We start from the raw sequence: 23,302 nt of genomic DNA, 5'->3' as shown, positions 1-23,302 counted from the left end.
TGGGCTGCTCCGAGCCCTCATCATCCTCACAGCTCACACCTGGTGCTGATCTGAGCCCTCATCATCCTCACACTCACACCTGGGCTGCTCCGAGCCCCCATCACCGTCACACTCACACCTGGGGTGCTCCGAGCCCACATCATATATTTTTCATATTTATAGTCGCATGTATATTTAGAATTTATACTACTGTATAATAAAATTATATTATATATTGCATCTCTTCATGTTACTTACATAGGTTTCTATTTCTATTCATCGTTTGGTATTATATCTTTATATCTCTATATATTTATTATATATTTCTGTATGTCGATTTACATTTCTATAGTACTTATATTTTTTAAAATAAAACCTCTGCCTCTAACGAAATAAAAAGCAAAGACAACCCTTTCTTTAAAACACATTTAAAATTTTAAAAATAATTTTGTTTGTCATAATTTTATTCACATCTATATTTGTAATTTTCATTTGTTATCTTTATAGATATTATATATATTGGAGAGAATACCTTTTTATATAATAATAGATATATTCTTTTGACACAATAGATTTCTTTTACTTATATTTATATGTATTAAATATTTATTGATATTGACATATATATATGATATATTTGGATTTCTAGTTTTATATTTTTTATGAAATCTCCAGCCTATACCCCAATAAAAGCCAAACTATCCCCAATTTATTTAAACTATATTTAAACATAAATCGTGTCACAGCTGCATTGCACAGCAGTGCCCCAAGCTAATCTGACACTTGTTCATCTCCTGGACCTGAATCTGAACCCGCTCACCTTGATCGCACCTGGCAGAACCATTTTCGTACCTTTTTCTGGCATGTCTTGTTTTTGTTTTTTTTTGTCTTGAGTTTTTGTGGCCTTTATTGCCTCTCTTTCTTGCCTTGTTTTTGGGGGCTTTTACTCCCTTTTTCCTTGATTTTTTTCTGGCACTTCTTGGGGTTTTTTCTTCGTTTCTTCTTGCCCTCTTGTTGGGTTTTTTTGGTTTTTCCTTGCCCCCCTTGGGGTTTTTTTTTCAGGTGTTTTTTTTTTTTTTTTTTTTTTTTTCCTTGGATTTTCTTGGCCTTCTTTTTTTTCTTTTCTGGATTTTTTCTTCCCCATCTTGGTTTTTAGTTCTGATTTTATTTCTTGCCCATTTTGGGGTTTTTCTCTGGTCTGTTTTCAGGGATTTTTCTTGCCCATCTTGGGTACTTTTCTGGTTTTTTTTTTTTTTTTTCTCTGCCTTTCTTACGGTTTTTTCTGGTTTATTTTTTTTTCTGGGATTTTTCTCGCCCATCTTGGGGGTTTATTCTGGGCTTTTTCATGCCCATCTTGGGGTTTTCTTCTGCGTTTTTTTCTTGCCCATCTTGTTCTTGTTTTTCGTTTTTTTTTTTTTTCTTTTTTTTTTTTTTTCTTTTTTTTTTTTTTTTTTGTCTTTATTTTGTTTTATTCCTGTTTTTATTTCTGTGGTATTTCTGGGATTTTTCTTGCTCATCTTGGATTTTTCGGGGAGGGGGGTTTCTCACCCATCCCGAGGATTTTTTTTTTTATGTGGGTTTGTTTTTTTGTTGGTTTTTTTTTTTTTTTTTTTTTTTTTTTTTTTGGTTGGTTTTTTTTTTTCCCGTAGGTTTCTCCTTGCCCTCCTGGTTTTTGGGTTTTTTGTCTGTCTTCCTTCCTTCCTTCCTGTCCTTCCTTCTTTCTTCCTTTCATTTCCTTTCCTTATTTTCTTTTTTTCTTTTTCTTTCTTTCTTTCCCTGCATTTCTAATCTTGGTTTTCCTTTCTAGCTTTAGAATAAAAAAGCAGCAGTAGTAACTTTCAGGCTACCTGGGAGTAAAAAAAACTCCAAAACGAAAATGATTTAAAGAAAACGATTTATTCCCTGGGAGCCTGAAATTTTCTACTGCTGCACATGACATAGAGCTTTTATTCCCTCTTATAGATAGTTGATATTTTATACTTTATACAGCGCCCCCTGCCGTCTGCACAGGCGCACTGCATGCAGAGCGCTGCGGCGTCGTTCGGTTCTGTTTAATGAAACTCGGCTGAATTCGGCTTGCTTCGGCTCTTGGTCTAAACTCGTTTCAGTTCGGCTCTTCGGCTAAACTCGGTCGTATTCGGCACGTTGTCTAAATGCGGCTCAAGTCGGCTACACTCGGCTATCGGTTCCAGTCGGCTATCATCGGCTCTTGGTGTAAACTCGGCTGTTTTCGGCCGCACTGGGCTCTTCGGTTCAAGTCGGCTGTTTTCGGCCGCAGTCGGCTCTTCGGGGAAACTCGGCTGTTCCCGGCCGCAGTCGGCTCTTCGGGGAAACTCGGCTGTTTTCGGCCACACTCGGCTCTTCGGGGAAACTCGGCTGTTTTCGCCCACACTCGGCTCTTCGGCTCTTCGGAACTATTCGGCCCGGCTCGGCTCCCTCAGGGCGGGAAAGCGGACGTGAGAGGACCCCGGCACAGCGAGGCGTTTACCCAGATGCCTCTCACAAACCCGCCGAAATACGCCCGCCTGCGGCGCCCCTGAGCCCACAGCATGTCTCGGGTACACATGAAACGCCACAGAAAAATCCGTCGGGGCCGCCATGACGTCGGTATTCCGTGCAGGCAGTGCAGTTTCACCCACCCGGTCCTCCACTTCCCCGCCCTTTTCGCCGCCATGCTGAGAAGGTCAACCAAAACTCCGCGACATCGGCCACGCGCCACTCCCAAGGTGGCGGCCTCTCGGTGCACGGCTGCAGTACCGCGCTCTGCCCACAAGGCGGCAGCACTGCCGCCCGCCCCAGCCGGGGGCGCAGCGCGCCTCGGGGCTGCGGGCAGCGAAGGCGGCAAAAAAGAACAGGGGCGACCCCCGCCGAAAACTGCTCTGAAATAAATGCCCCAAAACCGGGAAGAGGGGAAAAAAACTTCTGCCTCTAGCCTAATAGGATAAAAGACAAAACAAAACAAAACAAAACACAACACAAAAAAAAAAAAAAAAAAAAAAAAAAACAAAGAAAAAAAAAAAACAACAATTTCTTTAAAAAAATATTTAAATATTTTAAAAATATTTTTTCATATTGATATTCACATTTCTATTTACAATGTATATTGATGTACACTGTCCATTTACACATTTCTTTTTATAAATACATTTCTATTCGATATTGCATATATCCCTACAACTTAAATTTATTTGTATATTTTTATAAATATTTTTACATAGTAAGTATATATTTCTGTTACGATTTTTACTTCTGTAACACTTGGATTATTTAAAATAAAACCTTTGCCTCCATCCACATTAAAGCCAAAAAGAACCCCTTTCTTCAAAACTGTATTTAAATATTTTTTTAAATTCTATTTTTCAGGTTCATATTCACATTTACATTTAAAATGTATACTTATGTATACTGTTATTTGTATTCTTCATTACATCTCTTCCTATTATTTGTATTTATTTATATTTTGTGTTTATATATATATTTATATCTTGATTGTATATCTCAATATTTAGAAATATATAACAATAATATCTACATTCATATTATTTAAAATAAAAACCCTGCCTCTAACACAAGAAGAATAAAAAAAAACCCAACCCTTTGTTTTAAACAATATTTAAATAGATTTTATCCTCATGTTCAATTTTTATATTCATATTTGTATTTATATTGTATATTAATGTCTATTGCTTACTTATACATTTATCTTTACCAATGTCAAGTTATAAATAAATTTATATTCTATATTACATCCGATGCGAGTAGGTATTTATATTTTTTATATATTTTTATTCATATTTTTTATATTGATTAAATATTTCTGCGTCAAGATTTTTACTTCTGGAACACTTATAATATTCAAAATAAAAACCCTGCCTCTACTTAAATAAAAGCCAAAACATTCCCTTTCTCTTAAACTATATTTACATATTTTATATTTATATTCCCATTTATAATTTATATTGCCATATAATGTTATTTATATTCTATGCTACAACTCTTCATATTACTTACATACATTTATATTTAAATTTATATTCATAGTTTAGCAATTCCTCTTAATATATTTATTATATATTTCTATCTTAAGATCCACATTTCTATATTGCTTATATTATTTAAAATAAAACTCCTGCCTCTAACCAAATAAAAACCAAGGACACCCCTTTATTTGAACCAGATTTAAAATGCAGGAAGTAAATTTATTTTTCAAAATTATAATGATATTTATATGGATATTTTTATTTATTTTATTCATAGATATTATATATATTAGAGAGAATACCTTCTAATATAATCATAGATATATATTTTCCGTATTATTTATATTTTCTTACTTATATTTGTTTAAATTAAATATGTATAGATATTTGTATTTCTATACATATTTGTATATCTGAATTTATATTTTATTTCTATCATTTAAAAACCCCAGCCTATAACCTAATAAACGCCCCCAATTTACTTTAACTCTATTTCAATATTTTTATATTTACAATCTATATTTATTTATCTTTGTGTATATATATATATAAAATAGACTACCATTTATCTATATGATAATATGTTACAATTATATACTATGTATTTTAGTTTTATGTATGTATCTGTTATCTATATTTATGTTTACCACTCTAATGTTATATTTATTTTCAAATTTATATTTATTTCTATTTTCATCCCTATATTAAACCATGTCAGTTCATTAACCCGACACACCAGAGCCACAACAATACTGTACCTTTGTCAGCGCCGGCACGCAGCACACGCCCATCCCATCGCAGCACAGCAAAACAAAACCTATTTCTATTACTAACGGAACAAACATCCCACAACGTCACTGAACCCTAATAAAAACTCAAATAAACCTAACTGTAAATAAATGTTAAATCCCACTATAAAGTGGCCCAAAACCTCCGCACATGCTCATCATAAACTTCCTCCTAAACCAGTATCTCAAAAACCCCAAAAAACTCAAACACACCTTGAAAATGACACAACTGCTAATAAAAAGAAACACCCAATAAAAATTAAATCAAACCAACTCACTAGACTCAAAACTGCACAACTGACCCTAAACATTACTAAAAAAAGTCCCCAAAGCTCTACCTTTATGCTAATGCACAAATAATAACCTATGATCTATCAAAGTTATTTGAAAAAATTAAAAAAAATAATTAAAACCATGAAAATAAAAAACCTAAACTATTAAAATACTAAAAAATATCACTACCTAAATTAAAAAACATATTGCCTATAAAAACCCACCATATAAATGCTCCTGTCCCAAAAAATAAAAATAAAAAAAACTATCCAACCAGAAAGAAATCAGAACTTAGGAACACCAAAACCATAATGTCCAAAAGGTCACACCTTATCATACACCAACTACAAACAAGATAAAACAATACAATGAATTCTTAAAAACCACCTTAAGACCACTACATTGAAAAACATTTCAAAAATTAAAAACTGCATCTAACAAAAGCCATCTAATAAATTCACACCCAAAACTCCAGCAGCCCAGCTGGCCCTACCAAAGCTCTAGGTTTATACATACAGTAAACAAAACCAAAATCCCAGTAATACCCATCAGAAATCTATGAAAGAACCCTACTGAAATTAATCCTGCCTCAAATACAAACCAACCCATCCAGAAAGTCAGCTTCACTCAAAAAACAATTTACACAGAGTTAATAATACCAAGAAATAAAACAACACACCATATACCAACAATGCATATCATAGTGAAGGAAAAAAAAAACACTACATTTTTTCCTTTTTGTTTTTTAAACTAACTTCTTTTATTAGCTAGAACAAAAGCTTTTGCCAGGACTGTAGCAACAACAACTTCTTTTTCTTCTTCTCCTTCTGAAATGTCCCTTCTCACTCCCAAATTCCTTTCAACTCCTGAGTTTACATCCAAGCAAAAAGCAAAATTCGTGCACTCGTGCGTTCGCTGCTCCTGTCAGATTCTCTCTTTCCCTCCACATCTTCTTACACTTTCAGTCCTCACGCTGTCCCGCCGTGATGAGTCTGACAGAAGAATTGGCACATGTTAACAGAGCATTTCCCTCCCTCCCTCCCTCCCTGTGCTTTCCTCAGCGCATTTCAATCCATCCCAGGCCTGCAGTGATGCACGCTCACCCCAAAGCTCACAGCAAGCATGCAGCAGCTCAGGCTCACTCGGCTCCAGGGCCCAGAGCCTGCAGGCCCTGCAGCTGCCACACGGATGGACCTGGTTCCCTCCCCGGGTGCCCAGAGGGAAACCTGAGGGCAGGCGTCCACCCCGAGGGGGCACCCGCAGCCCCGGGCAGGCATGGAGTCGCCGGCTGCTCTCTGGGGACGACACCCTCCCTGCAGGCCACACTGCCTCGTCCTCTCCCTCCCTGGGGGACAGGCACCTCCAGGGTCTGTGACCAGCCCCCTTCCGTCAGCATCCAGGGGCTCTGTCAGAGCCAGAGGGCTCAATTCGTGGTGAGTACCGATGGCACACAAATGGCAGCCCGAGGAAATCGTGTTCTGGGCTCTAAGTGGGTGGGACAGGGTCTGATTTTTTGTTTTGTACTTGTATGATGATTAGTACAACAGGGCTCTGATGGATGACATGGCAACACAGAACTAAAAACTCCTCGATAGGATTACATCGACTTCTAGGAAAAGACAAAAGCCTAGGACCCTTCTGAAATCTACTTTTAATCCAAAGCACGGGGATTGTCAGCATGCTGCACCTTCCAGCTTTTCAAAGCAGCTTCCCTCTGAAGACCAGGAAACATTGATTTCTACAGAAACAATGGGCAACCCCCAGGCTAATCTCAGCACTACTGTTTAATAGGGGACCTGCCAGCGTGCCAGCCCAGCTTCAAGTGTGCTTTACTTCAGTCTAACATCCCCTCAAAATTCTTCTCACATCTTCCAACCCTGAAATCTTATTTTCCCCTAAAGCTTCTCTTCATTAGCAATTTCCAAGTAACATGGTATTTTTACAACATTCAAAAATGTCATGCTGGACTGTGCTAGAGAGTAATCTGCAAATATAAGCTTAGCAAAGTTTGAATTGACCTGAACAGAGATAAAAACTACAAGTGAACACCTACACCTGCCTACAAAGAGCTAACAAGCCCCTGGCAGCTGCCAGCATCAAAGCACAGCGGATGTCTCTAATACAGGGTAAGGATAACAATATCACCTTCTGTTCTCTCCAGCTTCTTTTCCCTGCAGTCATATTTTGCTTCTTATGATTTTTTTAGTCTCTGTATCTTCTTGGACAGCACCGAGCCCGACGACAAGGATACGAGAGTCTTTCCCTGCCGGACAGAGAGAACCAGGAAAACAGTTAAAATAAGAACAGGGCAGTTTGAAATTCATACTTGCAACGAGAAGCAGCGCCTAACCAACAGAACAAAAGTAAACAAAGCATGACACCTCCCTGGGGACAGAAGACTTACAAACTCTCCAGGATTTACAATTCTAGCGACCAACCCCTTCAGGACAGCAGCCAAGTGTCCCCTGGGGTGGTGCTGCACCAAAGAACCATCTGAGAGGTTCCAAAGAGTGAAATGCACAATATTTTGCAAAGACAAAAAATCCTGCAAAATAAAAAAAATACAATAGATGTAAACTACAGGGCAAGAGTACAAGTGTTACCTTTGGCAGCTGGAACCATCCAGGTGAGCACCTGATAACTGGATCCTCACCAGAGTTTGAACCCTTCAGGACACAGAAGGGTTTTCCCCAGAAATTTCACAGACTGAGTTTTGACAGAAGCACGCTCGCCGGATCCTCAGAAACGTCGCCCATTCTCCAGGCGTCTGGAGAGAACTGCAAATGGCTCTCACGTAGTTGGAGCTGGTTCTGTAAGGTCTCAGGGTGAATTTCACCAGATGCAACTGAATTGGGCAACTCCCAGTGAGACAGAAGGAACCCAAAGCTTGTTTTACCCAAACCTTGGGTAAGCACAGCTCCAGCAAATACTGAGGAAACAGACATAACAGGGTAAAAATAATAAAACTATTGCTTTTTCTTTAATCTTGCCTTTTTTTTTTTATTCAGATGAGCAAAACAATGAAGGAGAAGGTGAAAAACTCACCATTACTGAACATTTCATCATCTGTAAGCTGAGCATCCTTAGCATAGAGGACTCCAGAGTTAAAATTCACTGATCCCTGGGAAATAAAACCAAATATATGACAAACAGTCAAACAGAAGGCGTAAAAATTTGTTTCCTCTACGGACTTTCAAGTATGTATCTTTGTATATATCCTACACATTACAACATACACTTTATACCATCTCCTAATATATAATAATTTACCTTTAAACTTTGATAGTATAGTGTGGAGAAATGGCTCCATGACAGAGGTCACGCAGACATTCGCTCGTTAGCCGACCAGGAGCTGGGAAAGTACCGAACACAGGTATTTTTGAGTTTTGCACCTGCAAGATAGCGTGTGCCTGGGCCTAGCTGGGTAGGATAACAAGTAGACAGAGAGACGTGGGAAATAGGGAATGTAGGCCCAAAGGAATGAGGAAGAGTTGATGGTATAGTTTAACCAATAGATCGCTTGGCTTACAGAATATTCATAAGCTTATTATGTGCTGTATAAGTGTCTGATACTCTCTGCAATAAACATAGCTTGCTGATCTCATATTGAGTGTCCGAGTCTTCCCTCACCCAAGAGTATAGCATAAAATTATTAACTAAAATTGGTGATCTATTATTATTAAGTTGTGCTTAAAGTTATTTTTGCTGTCATGTTCAAAACAATTTTTTTTTTTTTTACTGTAATGAATGAGCAATTGATCTCAAAGTCATCACAAGCCCATCAAAAAAACAAAGCTCTATTCACCAGGCACGTCTGTGAGCTAGAGGGTAGTTAGGCTTGTACTTACCTCTTGCTCTTCATGAACCAATAAATCCTGTCAACAAAACCAGGATCTTTAGCCCACTCCTATTAAAGATTCTACAAGGATGATGGTTTGATTTGTGTTTAGAAGTTTAGATTTAAAATGGCCAGTCCAATGGATAAATAAAGACAGTTGAAGTAGTATTACTTTACTCTTATTATTATTATTATTGGTATTAGTATTATCAGCTACTGGAAGAAACAAACCAGTAGTACCTATACTTAATTACTTTTATTTCCAGAAAAAAATAAAGAAAAAGAACCAAACCAAAAAAAGTCACTTCCTACCTTTTGTATCTCAGGATGATGAATTTCTCTTGGGCACTTCTCCAATTTATCAAGACTCATAGCACTGAAAGGCAAACAAAACAGTGCTTTATAGAAGGCCAAGTGCACGTTTCAAGGCTGAACCACCAACTGATTGCAGTGACAGCAGTTACAACATGAATCAGCCCAAGGGCCTCTCTTAAATGGAATGGAATGTTTTGTGGAACTGCCATTTCTTTCCCAAAATACTAACTTCCAACACTTCCTAAACTTATTTTGCATTTTAAAAACAGAAATTAGTAAGACTCTGTGTGGACATCAGGTTTATTTCCTTCTAACGCACAGAGCTCTGTTCCATCATCCTTCACTTTGGCTCTACACAGAATCATGGTGAGCTTTTTAGGAGTGCTCAATAATCAATTCTATTTCTTTTCCTAGTTTTCTCTCTTCTTCAATAATTAAAGGCAAGTCAAATGAAAAATGACAAGTTCAGCATCAGAGTCACACTTTTCCCCTTTGTCTGCTCAAGAACAGGCTTTAAATCCACTTATTGCTGCCTTCAACGATTCAGACTTGCAAAACCATTCTTACATGTTTTACAGGTTTATCATAAAACCCACAGAACACAAGCTCTGAATTACGGGAAAAGGTACACAGGCAAATATCTAAACTGATTACTTATTTGAAAACACATACCTTAATTCAGATTTCACCCAGAATGTTTCTGTGGGACACTAAGGGAGACATATTTTGTGAGTACCCTGTAAACGAGAAAAGCTAGCATAGATTACAGGACATACCCACTTTTTCTGCATATTCAAATAGAATTATTAATAAAAACAATTAAGTTTAAAAAGAAGGAAGATAACCAAGGAAATTTTACTCAGCTATATTTACTCCCGATTTAGAGAAAAAAAAAAAGGCCCGGGTGCTGCAAAGAAAAAAAAAGTGAACCACAAACGCTTACAGTAGAATTTTAAAACAATCGCTTGGATAAAAGAATCTTATGGAACGTGAAGTAGAAAAAAAGTGAAACCACTATCAGACCTGCCTATTTTCTCACCAGTGTACAAGAAAATCCTAAAAGCAGTATGAAGACACTGCCTAAAACCGGTCATGGGATGTAACCAAGAACAATTTAGGCATTTGCTAATCGAGACAGAAACCTTTTCTGGATGCTAGTGTCAAATCACAAGTTTTGTCTCTCAGAAGCTCGACAATGCTGGAAAGCATTTTCCCCGGGGCTCGGGAGGACAGGGGTGGAAGGGGGGGTGGCTTTGCAGCTCGCACCTGTGCCATCCGAAGCACACAGCCCGGCCGCTCCCTGCGCTGGGCATTCTCCCGGCCATCTCTGGCTTTACCGCCCAGCGCCGCTCCATCCGCTGTCACGGCACAAAGAGCCACGAGCACTAACGCAGGCAGCAGCCCCGTCATGCCGGCGATACCGCAGCGCTCCCTGCTCGCAGCGCCCAACACGGGCGGAGCCGCCTCCGCCCGCAGCACCGGCAGCAGCCCGAGGGAGACGGCTGCAGCTCGGGGGCTCCTCCGGCGCATCCGCCAGCCCGAGGGCGGCCGCCCCACCGGGACCGCGGGAGCGCCCGGCGCCGCTCGCCCGGGGCGGCTCCCGCAGCTCCCGGCCCGCGGCAGCAAAGCACCGCCTCGCCCTCCGCCATCGGCGGGCGGCAGCGCCCCCGCCCCCGGCACCGCTGAGGGAGGCCGAGGAACCGGGCGGACGCTCATTCCGCGCTGCTCAGCTCCGGGCGGGCGGCCAGACGGAGGCTTCGCCCCTCCAGCGTCGCTGTCCCGCGCGGGAGAGGCGCCGGCAGCTGCCTGCGCACAGCCCCGCGCGGCCGCCTGGCACGCCAGCCACTCATGTGCCGCGTCGGCCGTTACGTCACACGCCGCGCCAGCAGCAGGGCCTGCCGGGAGTTGTAGTCTCGGGCTGGCAGCCACGGCTCCGTCCCCCGCCACCGGCAGCTGCAGTCCCTCCTGGGCATCAAACGGGTCCTTCGCCCCAGGGCGGGGAAGCACCTGAGGCAGCACCGCTCCTCCCGGATGCCCTCTCTTTTTCCCTCCAACTCTTTTTACTTTTTTCACTCTGTTTTTCACCACTTCCCTTCCCTCTTCCTCTCCTGCTTCCATTCCTTTCCTTTCCCTTTCCTTCCCTTCGCCTTTCTTGTATTTCTAATCTTGGTTTACCTTTCCACCTTTAGAATAAAAAAGCAGCAGTAGAAACTTTCAGGCTACCCGGGAGTAAAAAAAAAAAAATCCAAAACGAAAATGATTTAAAGAAAACGATTTATTCCCTGGGAGCCTGAAATTTTCTACTGCTGCATGTGACAAAGAGCTTTTATTCCTTCTTATAGATTGTTGATATTTTATATATATTTATAGTTTATATTGATGCATTATATTAATAACTATATTTAATATGCACCTTATTCAAAAATATACGGGAATTATTTTTTAAATTATTTACCATATCTACTGCTACAACTTATTTTTCCTTATATTTCTAAATTTTATATAAATCTTTAATGTGTTTATGATATATTTCTATACTTATATTTCTACCTTTATATTATTTGTATTTGTAATTTTTACACTAAAACCCCTGCTTTGGCAAAAAAAAACCAAAACCATCCATTATTTTAAACTACCTAATTTTTTTTTATATTTATATTTATCATAATATACAACAAATGATAGATATAAATAGATAGGTATATCACATCCGTATTTATATCTATTTTATATCCATTTCCTCTAATATTTTTCATAAAATATATGCAGTATTACGTGTATTATATATTGTATCAATTTATGTTATTTTACATTTACAATTTATTATTAATTTTTTATAGATCTCCATATAGTTGCAATACATTTATATATTTGTATTTTTTTGGGTTGTATTTACATTTATATTCTCTATTCATATATCTATAAACATACACAATACTCTATTAAAATTAGAGTAACTTATTGTAACATATAATGACTTATGTTACATGTTAAATTTTAAAAATTGACCGAATATATAAAAATAAAATTGGCTCATTCCCATTGCTACACATCTATTTCTTTCGTTACAATATAGTTAGAGTCATAATTGCATATTTAAAATCCAATTCCTAAATGAAATGACAGAACAAACAGCATCAAATTCCCACCAATATCTTCCAAAAACATCAAGATACCTCCAACACCCAAACAAGTGTCAGCGAAAAAACAAAGAACACTCTTTTCAATAACAATTCTCATCACGACAGAAAAATGGAACCAAAATAAAAGAAAATCCTATAGAAACAAACACAGCAAATTACAAAAAGTACTAAAAAAAAGTCAAACCAATCTACTAAACTCAAGCCAGTGCCACTCACCCTGAACGACGTTACTAAAAACAAACAAAAAAAAAAAACAAAATTCTACCTCTACACTAACTCAAAGAATAAACAATCCTCTGTAAAAATAACTTTAAAACCTGAACTAATTAACAAAATGGAAAAACATCTCAACCACTAAAAACTAAGAAATTAACTACCCAAAATTAATAAATACTTTAAAAACCCACCATATAAATACCCATGTTCCCAAAAAAAACCCTGATAAACAATACTCAAATACATTAAAAGACAACAACAACAATAACAAAAAAAAAAAAGAAAATAAAGAAACCAACAACGAGAATAATACCAAAAAACAGATAAACTTAAATCTGCAACAAAAAAATAATTCCCAACTGAATAAACCCATAGTGCCTCAAGCTATCAAAATAAAACTACCACCTAGAAACAAACACAAAGACTAAAGACAAACGTAACCATAAACAATGTCCCCCAAATTACCCGTAACCATAAAACATACACTACAATCAAACAAACCAAACAAATAAAAGCCCTGGAAGACGATAAACACACATGCAATTATAAAGATTAAAAACCCGCTGCTATGAACGACAGGACGCTTCCCCAAGCCCCCCAAAACAAACACTACACACTCACGCTAATAAAAGCCACCGCAACAGAATTAAAATCCGAACCGCTGCTTCACGCTACGACCCGTAAAATCCATTGCGCACCCTTCTAAACATAACACCCCGGGGAAAAAAAAAATCCGACTACAAAACCCAATCCAAAACAAACCATTATCATCCCTACCGGCACCGAGAACCGTGCCCACTCAGGAAGAACCCCATATCCCTTAGCGGACAGCCGCTGCAAACCGAACCCAGCGATGCCATCAACGCCTCCAAAGCGCCTCCGAGCCACGGCACCGCCGAACGTGGAGCGGCCGAACCCCGCGCTCGCTGCCGGCCCCGGACGGAGCGCGGCTCCCGGCAGGAAAGCGGCTCCTGCGGCGGCTGCTCCGGCACGCGGGGCCGGCGCCGTCCCGGGGAGCCCCGCCCGCTGCCCCTGCCCGGCGGGGCCGGCACCGGGCCCGGGGCTACCGGCGGCGCCCGAGCCCCGCGCCCGGAGCGGACGGAGCGGCCGGCACCGCCCGGGCCGGCGCAGCAGCGCCCGCGCCGCCTCTGCCGCCCTTGGCCGGCCCGGCCCGGCTCCGCTCGGCTCCGCACGGCTCGCACCGGCGCGGCTCCGCCACTGCCGCCCTCGGCCGGCCCGGCCGCGCCGAATCCCCCGTGCGCCCCGGCAGCTGCCCGGGCCGTGCCAGCAGCGCTCCCGAGCGGGAACGTTCCGGGCCGGGCCGCGGGCACGGGCAGCGCCCTCCAATGCAGCGGCACAGCCCCATTGCAGCCCTGCAAACGCTGCCGGAGCTGCGGCTTCCCGCAAGCCAGCCCCGAAACCGCAGACGGGGCGCACCTCACTTCAACAAGGGCAAAGAAATGCCTTCTCCCCTCCAATTTCACCCCCTAGGAGAGCAGAAAAGAAGGGGCGCTCCCCAAATGAAAGCCTTTGACTGATGGGAAAGGGCGATTTCGACCTCCATGCAAACCCTTCAAAAGGAGGGACACCAGGGCTGCCCCCTCCATTTAAACCCGAGGGTGGTGCAAATGGGGTGGCTGCCTTCAAATCAAACCCATAATACCACAAGAATACTTTTCCCATTCCCCTTAGAATAGAACGCAGGGATTCCCTGTCACCCCCGGGATACCCCTAACAGCCTGGAAAAGGCAGCTTTTCCTGCAATCAACACCCTTAAAACCACAAGTCAAGAGGGATCCCCTCAGGTCAAACGCAGACAATAAAAGAAGAGGAGCTGCTTCCTTCTCCTTAATCCCTTTTGTCCTCATAAGCTCCATTTTTGTTCCTGGGGACCCGGGGAGGGACTGGCAAGATGAAATTGCAAAGGGGAAGGAGAAAATTCCCCGCTCCAAACCCACACGGGCTCACCTGTTCGGCTGCTGCTCCCCGGCACAAAGATTCGTCCCTCGGCACCTCCTTTAAGCGATGCTCCACGTACCCAAGCGCGGATCCAGGTGTCCCCCCGACCCTGTGGGAAGCTCCCGCAGTCCTTCCATGAGACAGCGCCGGGAGCGGCCCATAAACCCCTCCACTCAGCAGCTCCATGCAAAAGGGAGCTGAGGCAAAGCCTCCCCCTAAAACAGCCTCGCCCCGGCAGGAGCCGGCCCCTCATCATCCTCACACTCACACCTGGGCTGCTCCGAGCCCTCATCATCCTCACAGCTCACACCTGGTGCTGATCTGAGCCCTCATCATCCTCACACTCACACCTGGGCTGCTCCGAGCCCCCATCACCGTCACACTCACACCTGGGGTGCTCCGAGCCCACATCATATATTTTTCATATTTATAGTCGCATGTATATTTAGAATTTATACTACTGTATAATAAAATTATATTATATATTGCATCTCTTCATGTTACTTACATAGGTTTCTATTTCTATTCATCGTTTGGTATTATATCTTTATATCTCTATATATTTATTATATATTTCTGTATGTCGATTTACATTTCTATAGCACTTATATTTTTTAAAATAAAACCTCTGCCTCTAACGAAATAAAAAGCAAAGACAACCCTTTCTTTAAAACACATTTAAAATTTTAAAAATAATTTTGTTTGTCATAATTTTATTCACATCTATATTTGTAATTTTCATTTGTTATCTTTATAGATATTATATATATTGGAGAGAATACCTTTTTATATAATAATAGATATATTCTTTTGACACAATAGATTTCTTTTACTTATATTTATATGTATTAAATATTTATTGATATTGACATATATATATGATATATTTGGATTTCTAGTTTTATATTTTTTATGAAATCTCCAGCCTATACCCCAATAAAAGCCAAACTATCCCCAATTTATTTAAACTATATTTAAACATAATCGTGTCACAGCTGCATTGCACAGCAGTGCCCCAAGCTAATCTGACACTTGTTCATCTCCTGGACCTGAATCTGAACCCGCTCACCTTGATCGCACCTGGCAGAACCATTTTCGTACCTTTTTCTGGCATGTCTTGTTTTTGTTTTTTTTTGTCTTGAGTTTTTGTGGCCTTTATTGCCTCTCTTTCTTGCCTTGTTTTTGGGGGCTTTTACTCCCTTTTTCCTTGATTTTTTTCTGGCACTTCTTGGGGTTTTTTCTTCGTTTCTTCTTGCCCTCTTGTTGGGTTTTTTTGGTTTTTCCTTGCCCCCCTTGGGGTTTTTTTTTCAGGTGTTTTTTTTTTTTTTTTTTTTTTTTTCCTTGGATTTTCTTGGCCTTCTTTTTTTTCTTTTCTGGATTTTTTCTTCCCCATCTTGGTTTTTAGTTCTGATTTTATTTCTTGCCCATTTTGGGGTTTTTCTCTGGTCTGTTTTCAGGGATTTTTCTTGCCCATCTTGGGTACTTTTCTGGTTTTTTTTTTTTTTTTTCTCTGCCTTTCTTACGGTTTTTTCTGGTTTATTTTTTTTTCTGGGATTTTTCTCGCCCATCTTGGGGGTTTATTCTGGGCTTTTTCATGCCCATCTTGGGGTTTTCTTCTGCGTTTTTTTCTTGCCCATCTTGTTCTTGTTTTTCGTTTTTTTTTTTTTCTTTTTTTTTTTTCTTTTTTTTTTTTTTTTTTGTCTTTATTTTGTTTTATTCCTGTTTTTATTTCTGTGGTATTTCTGGGATTTTTCTTGCTCATCTTGGATTTTTCGGGGAGGGGGGTTTCTCACCCATCCCGAGGATTTTTTTTTTTATGTGGGTTTGTTTTTTTGTTGGTTTTTTTTTTTTTTTTTTTTTTTTGGTTGTTTTTTTTTTTTCCCGTAGGTTTCTCCTTGCCCTCCTGGTTTTTGGGTTTTTTGTCTGTCTTCCTTCCTTCCTTCCTGTCCTTCCTTCTTTCTTCCTTTCATTTCCTTTCCTTATTTTCTTTTTTTCTTTTTCTTTCTTTCTTTCCCTGCATTTCTAATCTTGGTTTTCCTTTCTAGCTTTAGAATAAAAAAGCAGCAGTAGTAACTTTCAGGCTACCTGGGAGTAAAAAAAACTCCAAAACGAAAATGATTTAAAGAAAACGATTTATTCCCTGGGAGCCTGAAATTTTCTACTGCTGCACATGACATAGAGCTTTTATTCCCTCTTATAGATAGTTGATATTTTATACTTTATACAGCGCCCCCTGCCGTCTGCACAGGCGCACTGCATGCAGAGCGCTGCGGCGTCGTTCGGTTCTGTTTAATGAAACTCGGCTGAATTCGGCTTGCTTCGGCTCTTGGTCTAAACTCGTTTCAGTTCGGCTCTTCGGCTAAACTCGGTCGTATTCGGCACGTTGTCTAAATGCGGCTCAAGTCGGCTACACTCGGCTATCGGTTCCAGTCGGCTATCATCGGCTCTTGGTGTAAACTCGGCTGTTTTCGGCCGCACTGGGCTCTTCGGTTCAAGTCGGCTGTTTTCGGCCGCAGTCGGCTCTTCGGGGAAACTCGGCTGTTCCCGGCCGCAGTCGGCTCTTCGGGGAAACTCGGCTGTTTTCGGCCACACTCGGCTCTTCGGGGAAACTCGGCTGTTTTCGCCCACACTCGGCTCTTCGGCTCTTCGGAACTATTCGGCCCGGCTCGGCTCCCTCAGGGCGGGAAAGCGGACGTGAGAGGACCCCGGCACAGCGAGGCGTTTACCCAGATGCCTCTCACAAACCCGCCGAAATACGCCCGCCCGCGGCGCCCCTGAGCCCACAGCATGTCTCGGGTACACATGAAACGCCACAGAAAAATCCGTCGGGGCCGCCATGACGTCGGTATTCCGTGCAGGCAGTGCAGTTTCACCCACCCGGTCCTCCACTTCCCCGCCCTTTTCGCCGCCATGCTGAGAAGGTCAACCAAAACTCCGCGACATCGGCCACGCGCCACTCCCAAGGTGGCGGCCTCTCGGTGCACGGCTGCAGTACCGCGCTCTGCCCACAAGGCGGCAGCACTGCCGCCCGCCCCAGCCGGGGGCGCAGCGCGCCTCGGGGCTGCGGGCAGCGAAGGCGGCAAAAAAGAACAGGGGCGACCCCCGCCGAAAACTGCTCTGAAATAAATGCCCCAAAACCGGGAAGAGGGGAAAAAAACTTCTGCCTCTAGCCTAATAGGATAAAAGACAAAACAAAACAAAACAAAACACAACACAAAAAAAAAAAAAAAAAAAAAAAAAAAACAAAGAAAAAAAAAAAACAACAATTTCTTTAAAAAAATATTTAAATATTTTAAAAATATTTTTTCATATTGATATTCACATTTCTATTTACAATGTATATTGATGTACACTGTCCATTTACACATTTCTTTTTATAAATACATTTCTATTCGATATTGCATATATCCCTACAACTTAAATTTATTTGTATATTTTTATAAATATTTTTACATAGTAAGTATATATTTCTGTTACGATTTTTACTTCTGTAACACTTGGATTATTTAAAATAAAACCTTTGCCTCCATCCACATTAAAGCCAAAAAGAACCCCTTTCTTCAAAACTGTATTTAAATATTTTTTTAAATTCTATTTTTCAGGTTCATATTCACATTTACATTTAAAATGTATACTTATGTATACTGTTATTTGTATTCTTCATTACATCTCTTCCTATTATTTGTATTTATTTATATTTTGTGTTTATATATATATTTATATCTTGATTGTATATCTCAATATTTAGAAATATATAACAATAATATCTACATTCATATTATTTAAAATAAAAACCCTGCCTCTAACACAAGAAGAATAAAAAAAAACCCAACCCTTTGTTTTAAACAATATTTAAATAGATTTTATCCTCATGTTCAATTTTTATATTCATATTTGTATTTATATTGTATATTAATGTCTATTGCTTACTTATACATTTATCTTTACCAATGTCAAGTTATAAATAAATTTATATTCTATATTACATCCGATGCGAGTAGGTATTTATATTTTTTATATATTTTTATTCATATTTTTTATATTGATTAAATATTTCTGCGTCAAGATTTTTACTTCTGGAACACTTATAATATTCAAAATAAAAACCCTGCCTCTACTTAAATAAAAGCCAAAACATTCCCTTTCTCTTAAACTATATTTACATATTTTTATATTCATATTCCCATTTATAATTTATATTGCCATATAATGTTATTTATATTCTATACTACAACTCTTCATATTACTTACATATATTTATATTTAAATTTATAGTCATAGTTTAGCAATTTCTCTTTATATATTTACTATATATTTCTATCTTAAGATCCACATTTCTATATTACTTATATTATTTAAAATAAAACTCCTGCCTCTAACCAAATAAAAACCAAGGACACCCCTTTATTTGAACCAGATTTAAAATGCAGGAAGTAAATTTATTTTTCAAAATTATAATGATATTTATATGGATATTTTTATTTATTTTATTCATAGATATTATATATATTAGAGAGAATACCTTCTAATATAATCATAGATATATATTTTCCGTATTATATATATTTTTACTTCTATTTATTTAAAATAAATATGTATAGATATTTGTATTTCTATACATATTTGTATATCTGAATTTATATTTTATTTCTATCATTTATTTAAAATTCCCAGCCTATAACCTAAAAAAAAAACCCAATTTACTTTAACTCTATTTCAATATTTTTATATCTACAATCTATATTTATTTATCTTTGTGTATATATATATATATAAAATAGACTATCATTTATCTATATGATAATATGTTACAATTATATACTATGTATTTTAGTTTTATGTATGTATCTGTTATCTATATTTATGTTTACCACTCTAATGTTATATTTATTTTTAAATGTATATTTATTTCTGTTTTCATCTCTATATTAAACCATGTCAGTTCATTAACCCGACACACCAGAGCCACAACAATACTGTACCTTTGTCAGCACCGGCACGCAGCACACGCCCATCCCATCGCAGCACAGCAAAACAAAACCTATTTCTATTACTAACGGAACAAACATCCCACAACGTCATTGAACCCTAATAAAAACTCAAATAAACCTAACTGTAAATAAATTTTAAATCCCACTATAAAGTAGCCCAAAACCTCCGCACATGCTCATCATAAACTTCCTCCTAAACCAGTATCTCAAAAACCCCAAAAAACTCAAACACACCTTGAAAATGACACAACTGCTAATAAAAAGAAACACCCAATAAAAATTAAATCAAACCAACTCACTAGACTCAAAACTGCACAACTGACCCTAAACATTACTAAAAAAAGTCCCCAAAGCTCTACCTTTATGCTAATGCACAAATAATAACCTATGATCTATCAAAGTTATTTGAAAAAATTAAAAAAAATAATTAAAACCATGAAAATAAAAAACCTAAACTATTAAAATACTAAAAAATATCACTACCTAAATTAAAAAACATATTGCCTATAAAAACCCACCATATAAATGCTCCTGTCCCAAAAAATAAAAATAAAAAAAACTATCCAACCAGAAAGAAATCAGAACTTAGGAACACCAAAACCATAATGTCCAAAAGGTCACACCACATCCCTTATCATACACCAACTACAAACAAGATAAAACAATACAATGAATTCTTAAAAACCACCTTAAAACCACTACACTGAAAAACATTTCAAAAATTAAAAACTGCATTTAACAAAAGCCATCTAATAAATTCACACCCAAAACTCCAGCAGCCCAGCTGGCCCTACCAAAGCTCTAAGTTTATACATACAGTAAACAAAACCAAAATCCCAGTAATACCCATCAGAAATCTATGAAAGAACCCTACTGAAATTAATCCTGCCTCAAATACAAACCAACCCATCCAGAAAGTCAGCTTCACTCAAAAAACAATTTACACAGAGTTAATAATACCAAGAAATAAAACAACACACCATATACCAACAATGCATATCATAGTGAAGGAAAAAAAAAAAACACTACATTTTTTCCTTTTTGTTTTTTAAACTAACTTCTTTTATTAGCTAGAACAAAAGCTTTTGCCAGGACTGTAGCAACAACAACTTCTTTTTCTTCTTCTCCTTCTGAAATGTCCCTTCTCACTCCCAAATTCCTTTCAACTCCTGAGTTTACATCCAAGCAAAAAGCAAAATTCGTGCACTCGTGCGTTCGCTGCTCCTGTCAGATTCTCTCTTTCCCTCCACATCTTCTTACACTTTCAGTCCTCACGCTGTCCCGCCGTGATGAGTCTGACAGAAGAATTGGCACATGTTAACAGAGCATTTCCTTCCCTCCCTCCCTCCCTCTGCTTTCCTCAGCGCATTTCAATCCATCCCACGCCTGCAGTGATGCACGCTCACCCCAAAGCTCACAGCAAGCATGCAGCAGCTCAGGCTCACTCGGCTCCAGGGCCCAGAGCCTGCTGGCCCTGCAGCTGCCACACGGATGGACCTGGTTCCCTCCCCGGGTGCCCAGAGGGAAACCTGAGGGCAGGCGTCCACCCCGAGGGGGCACCCGCAGCCCCGGGCAGGCATGGAGTCGCCGGCTGCTCTCTGGGGACGACACCCTCCCTGCAGGCCACACTGCCTCGGCCTCTCCCTCCCTGGGGGACAGGCACCTCCAGGGTCTGTGACCAGCCCCCTTCCGTCAGCATCCAGGGGCTCTGTCAGAGCCAGAGGGCTCAATTCGTGGTGAGTACCGATGGCACACAAATGGCAGCCCGAGGAAATCGTGTTCTGGGCTCTAAGTGCTTGGGACAGGGTCTGATTTTTTGTTTTGTACTTGTATGATGATTAGTACAACAGGGCTCTGATGGATGACATGGCAACACAGAACTAAAAACTCCTCGATAGGATTACATCGACTTCTAGGAAAAGACAAAAGCCTAGGACCCTTCTGAAATCTACTTTTAATCCAAAGCACGGGGATTGTCAGCATGCTGCACCTTCCAGCTTTTCAAAGCAGCTTCCCTCTGAAGACCAGGAAACATTGATTTCTACAGAAACAATGGGCAACCCCCAGGCTAATCTCAGAACTACTGTTTAATAGGGGACCTGCCAGCGTGCCAGCCCAGCTTCAAGTGTGCTTTACTTCAGTCTAACATCCCCACACAATTCTTCTCACATCTTCCAACCCTGAAATCTTATTTTCCCCTAAAGCTTCTCTTCATTAGCAATTTCCAAGTAACATGGTATTTTTACAACATTCAAAAATGTCATGCTGGACTGTGCTAGAGAGTAATCTGAAAATATAGGCTTAGCAAAGTTTGAATTGACTTGTCCAGAGAAAAAACCTACAAGTGAACACCTACACCTGCCTACAAAGAGCTAACAAGCCCCTGGCAGCTGCCAGCATCAAAGCACAGCGGATGTCTCTAATACAGGGTAAGGATAACAATATCACCTTCTGTTCTCTCCAGCTTCTTTTCCCTGCAGTCATATTTTGCTTCTTATGATTTTTTTAGTCTCTGTATCTTCTTGGACAGCACCGAGCCCGACGACAAGGATACGAGAGTCTTTCCCTGCCGGACAGAGAGAACCAGGAAAACAGTTAAAATAAGAACAGGGCAGTTTGAAATTCATACTTGCAACGAGAAGCAGCGCCTAACCAACAGAACAAAAGTAAACAAAGCATGACACCTCCCTGGGGACAGAAGACTTACAAACTCTCCAGGATTTACAATTCTAGCGACCAACCCCTTCAGGACAGCAGCCAAGTGTCCCCTGGGGTGGTGCTGCACCAAAGAACCATCTGAGAGGTTCCAAAGAGTGAAATGCACAATATTTTGCAAAGACAAAAAATCCTGCAAAATAAAAAAAATACAATAGATGTAAACTACAGGGCAAGAGTACAAGTGTTACCTTTGGCAGCTGGAACCATCCAGGTGAGCACCTGATAACTGGATCCTCACCAGAGTTTGAACCCTTCAGGACACAGAAGGGTTTTCCCCAGAAATTTCACAGACTGAGTTTTGACAGAAGCACGCTCGCCGGATCCTCAGAAACGTCGCCCATTCTCCAGGCGTCTGGAGAGAACTGCAAATGGCTCTCACGTAGTTGGAGCTGGTTCTGTAAGGTCTCAGGGTGAATTTCACCAGATGCAACTGAATTGGGCAACTCCCAGTGAGACAGAAGGAACCCAAAGCTTGTTTTACCCAAACCTTGGGTAAGCACAGCTCCAGCAAATACTGAGGAAACAGACATAACAGGGTAAAAATAATAAAACTATTGCTTTTTCTTTAATCTTGCCTTTTTTTTTTTATTCAGATGAGCAAAACAATGAAGGAGAAGGTGAAAAACTCACCATTACTGAACATTTCATCATCTGTAAGCTGAGCATCCTTAGCATAGAGGACTCCAGAGTTAAAATTCACTGATCCCTGGGAAATAAAACCAAATATATGACAAACAGTCAAACAGAAGGCGTAAAAATTTGTTTCCTCTACGGACTTTCAAGTATGTATCTTTGTATATATCCTACACATTACAACATACACTTTACACCATCTCCTAATATATAATAATTTACTTTTAAACTTTGATAGTATAGTGTGGAGAAATGGCTCCATGACAGAGGTCACACAGACATTCGCTCGTTAGCCGACCAGGAGCTGGGAAAGTACCGAACACAGGTATTTTTGAGTTTTGCACCTGCAAGATAGCGTGTGCCTGGGCCTAGCTGGGTAGGATAACAAGTAGACAGAGAGACGTGGGAAATAGGGAATGTAGGCCCAAAGGAATGAGGAAGAGTTGATGGTATAGTTTAACCAATAGAT

At 39.9% G+C, this 23,302-nt stretch overlaps 2 long non-coding RNA genes across 2 annotated transcripts; both read right to left on the bottom strand.

Moving 5' to 3' along the window:
* Positions 1-5,755: 5,755 nt before the first annotated feature.
* Positions 5,756-7,560, bottom strand: LOC131088944 (uncharacterized). The gene is made up of 2 exons (XR_009115196.1): positions 7,166-7,560; positions 5,756-6,012 (listed from the first exon to the last, which is right to left on the bottom strand). It is a non-coding gene; the product is annotated as an uncharacterized LOC131088944 (long non-coding RNA).
* Positions 7,561-20,537: 12,977 nt separating this feature from the next.
* LOC131089012 (uncharacterized) lies at positions 20,538-22,977 on the bottom strand. Its single transcript, XR_009115207.1, has 3 exons — positions 22,389-22,977; positions 21,931-22,048; positions 20,538-20,777 (listed from the first exon to the last, which is right to left on the bottom strand). It is a non-coding gene; the product is annotated as an uncharacterized LOC131089012 (long non-coding RNA).
* Between the last annotated feature and the right edge of the window lie 325 nt (positions 22,978-23,302).

The sequence above is a fragment of the Melospiza georgiana genome, chromosome 13, assembly GCF_028018845.1.
Source record: "Melospiza georgiana isolate bMelGeo1 chromosome 13, bMelGeo1.pri, whole genome shotgun sequence".
Lineage (NCBI taxonomy): Eukaryota > Metazoa > Chordata > Aves > Passeriformes > Passerellidae > Melospiza > Melospiza georgiana.
Note: the sequence above shows the minus strand (reverse complement) of the source record. Positions and strands in the feature narration are given on the sequence as shown.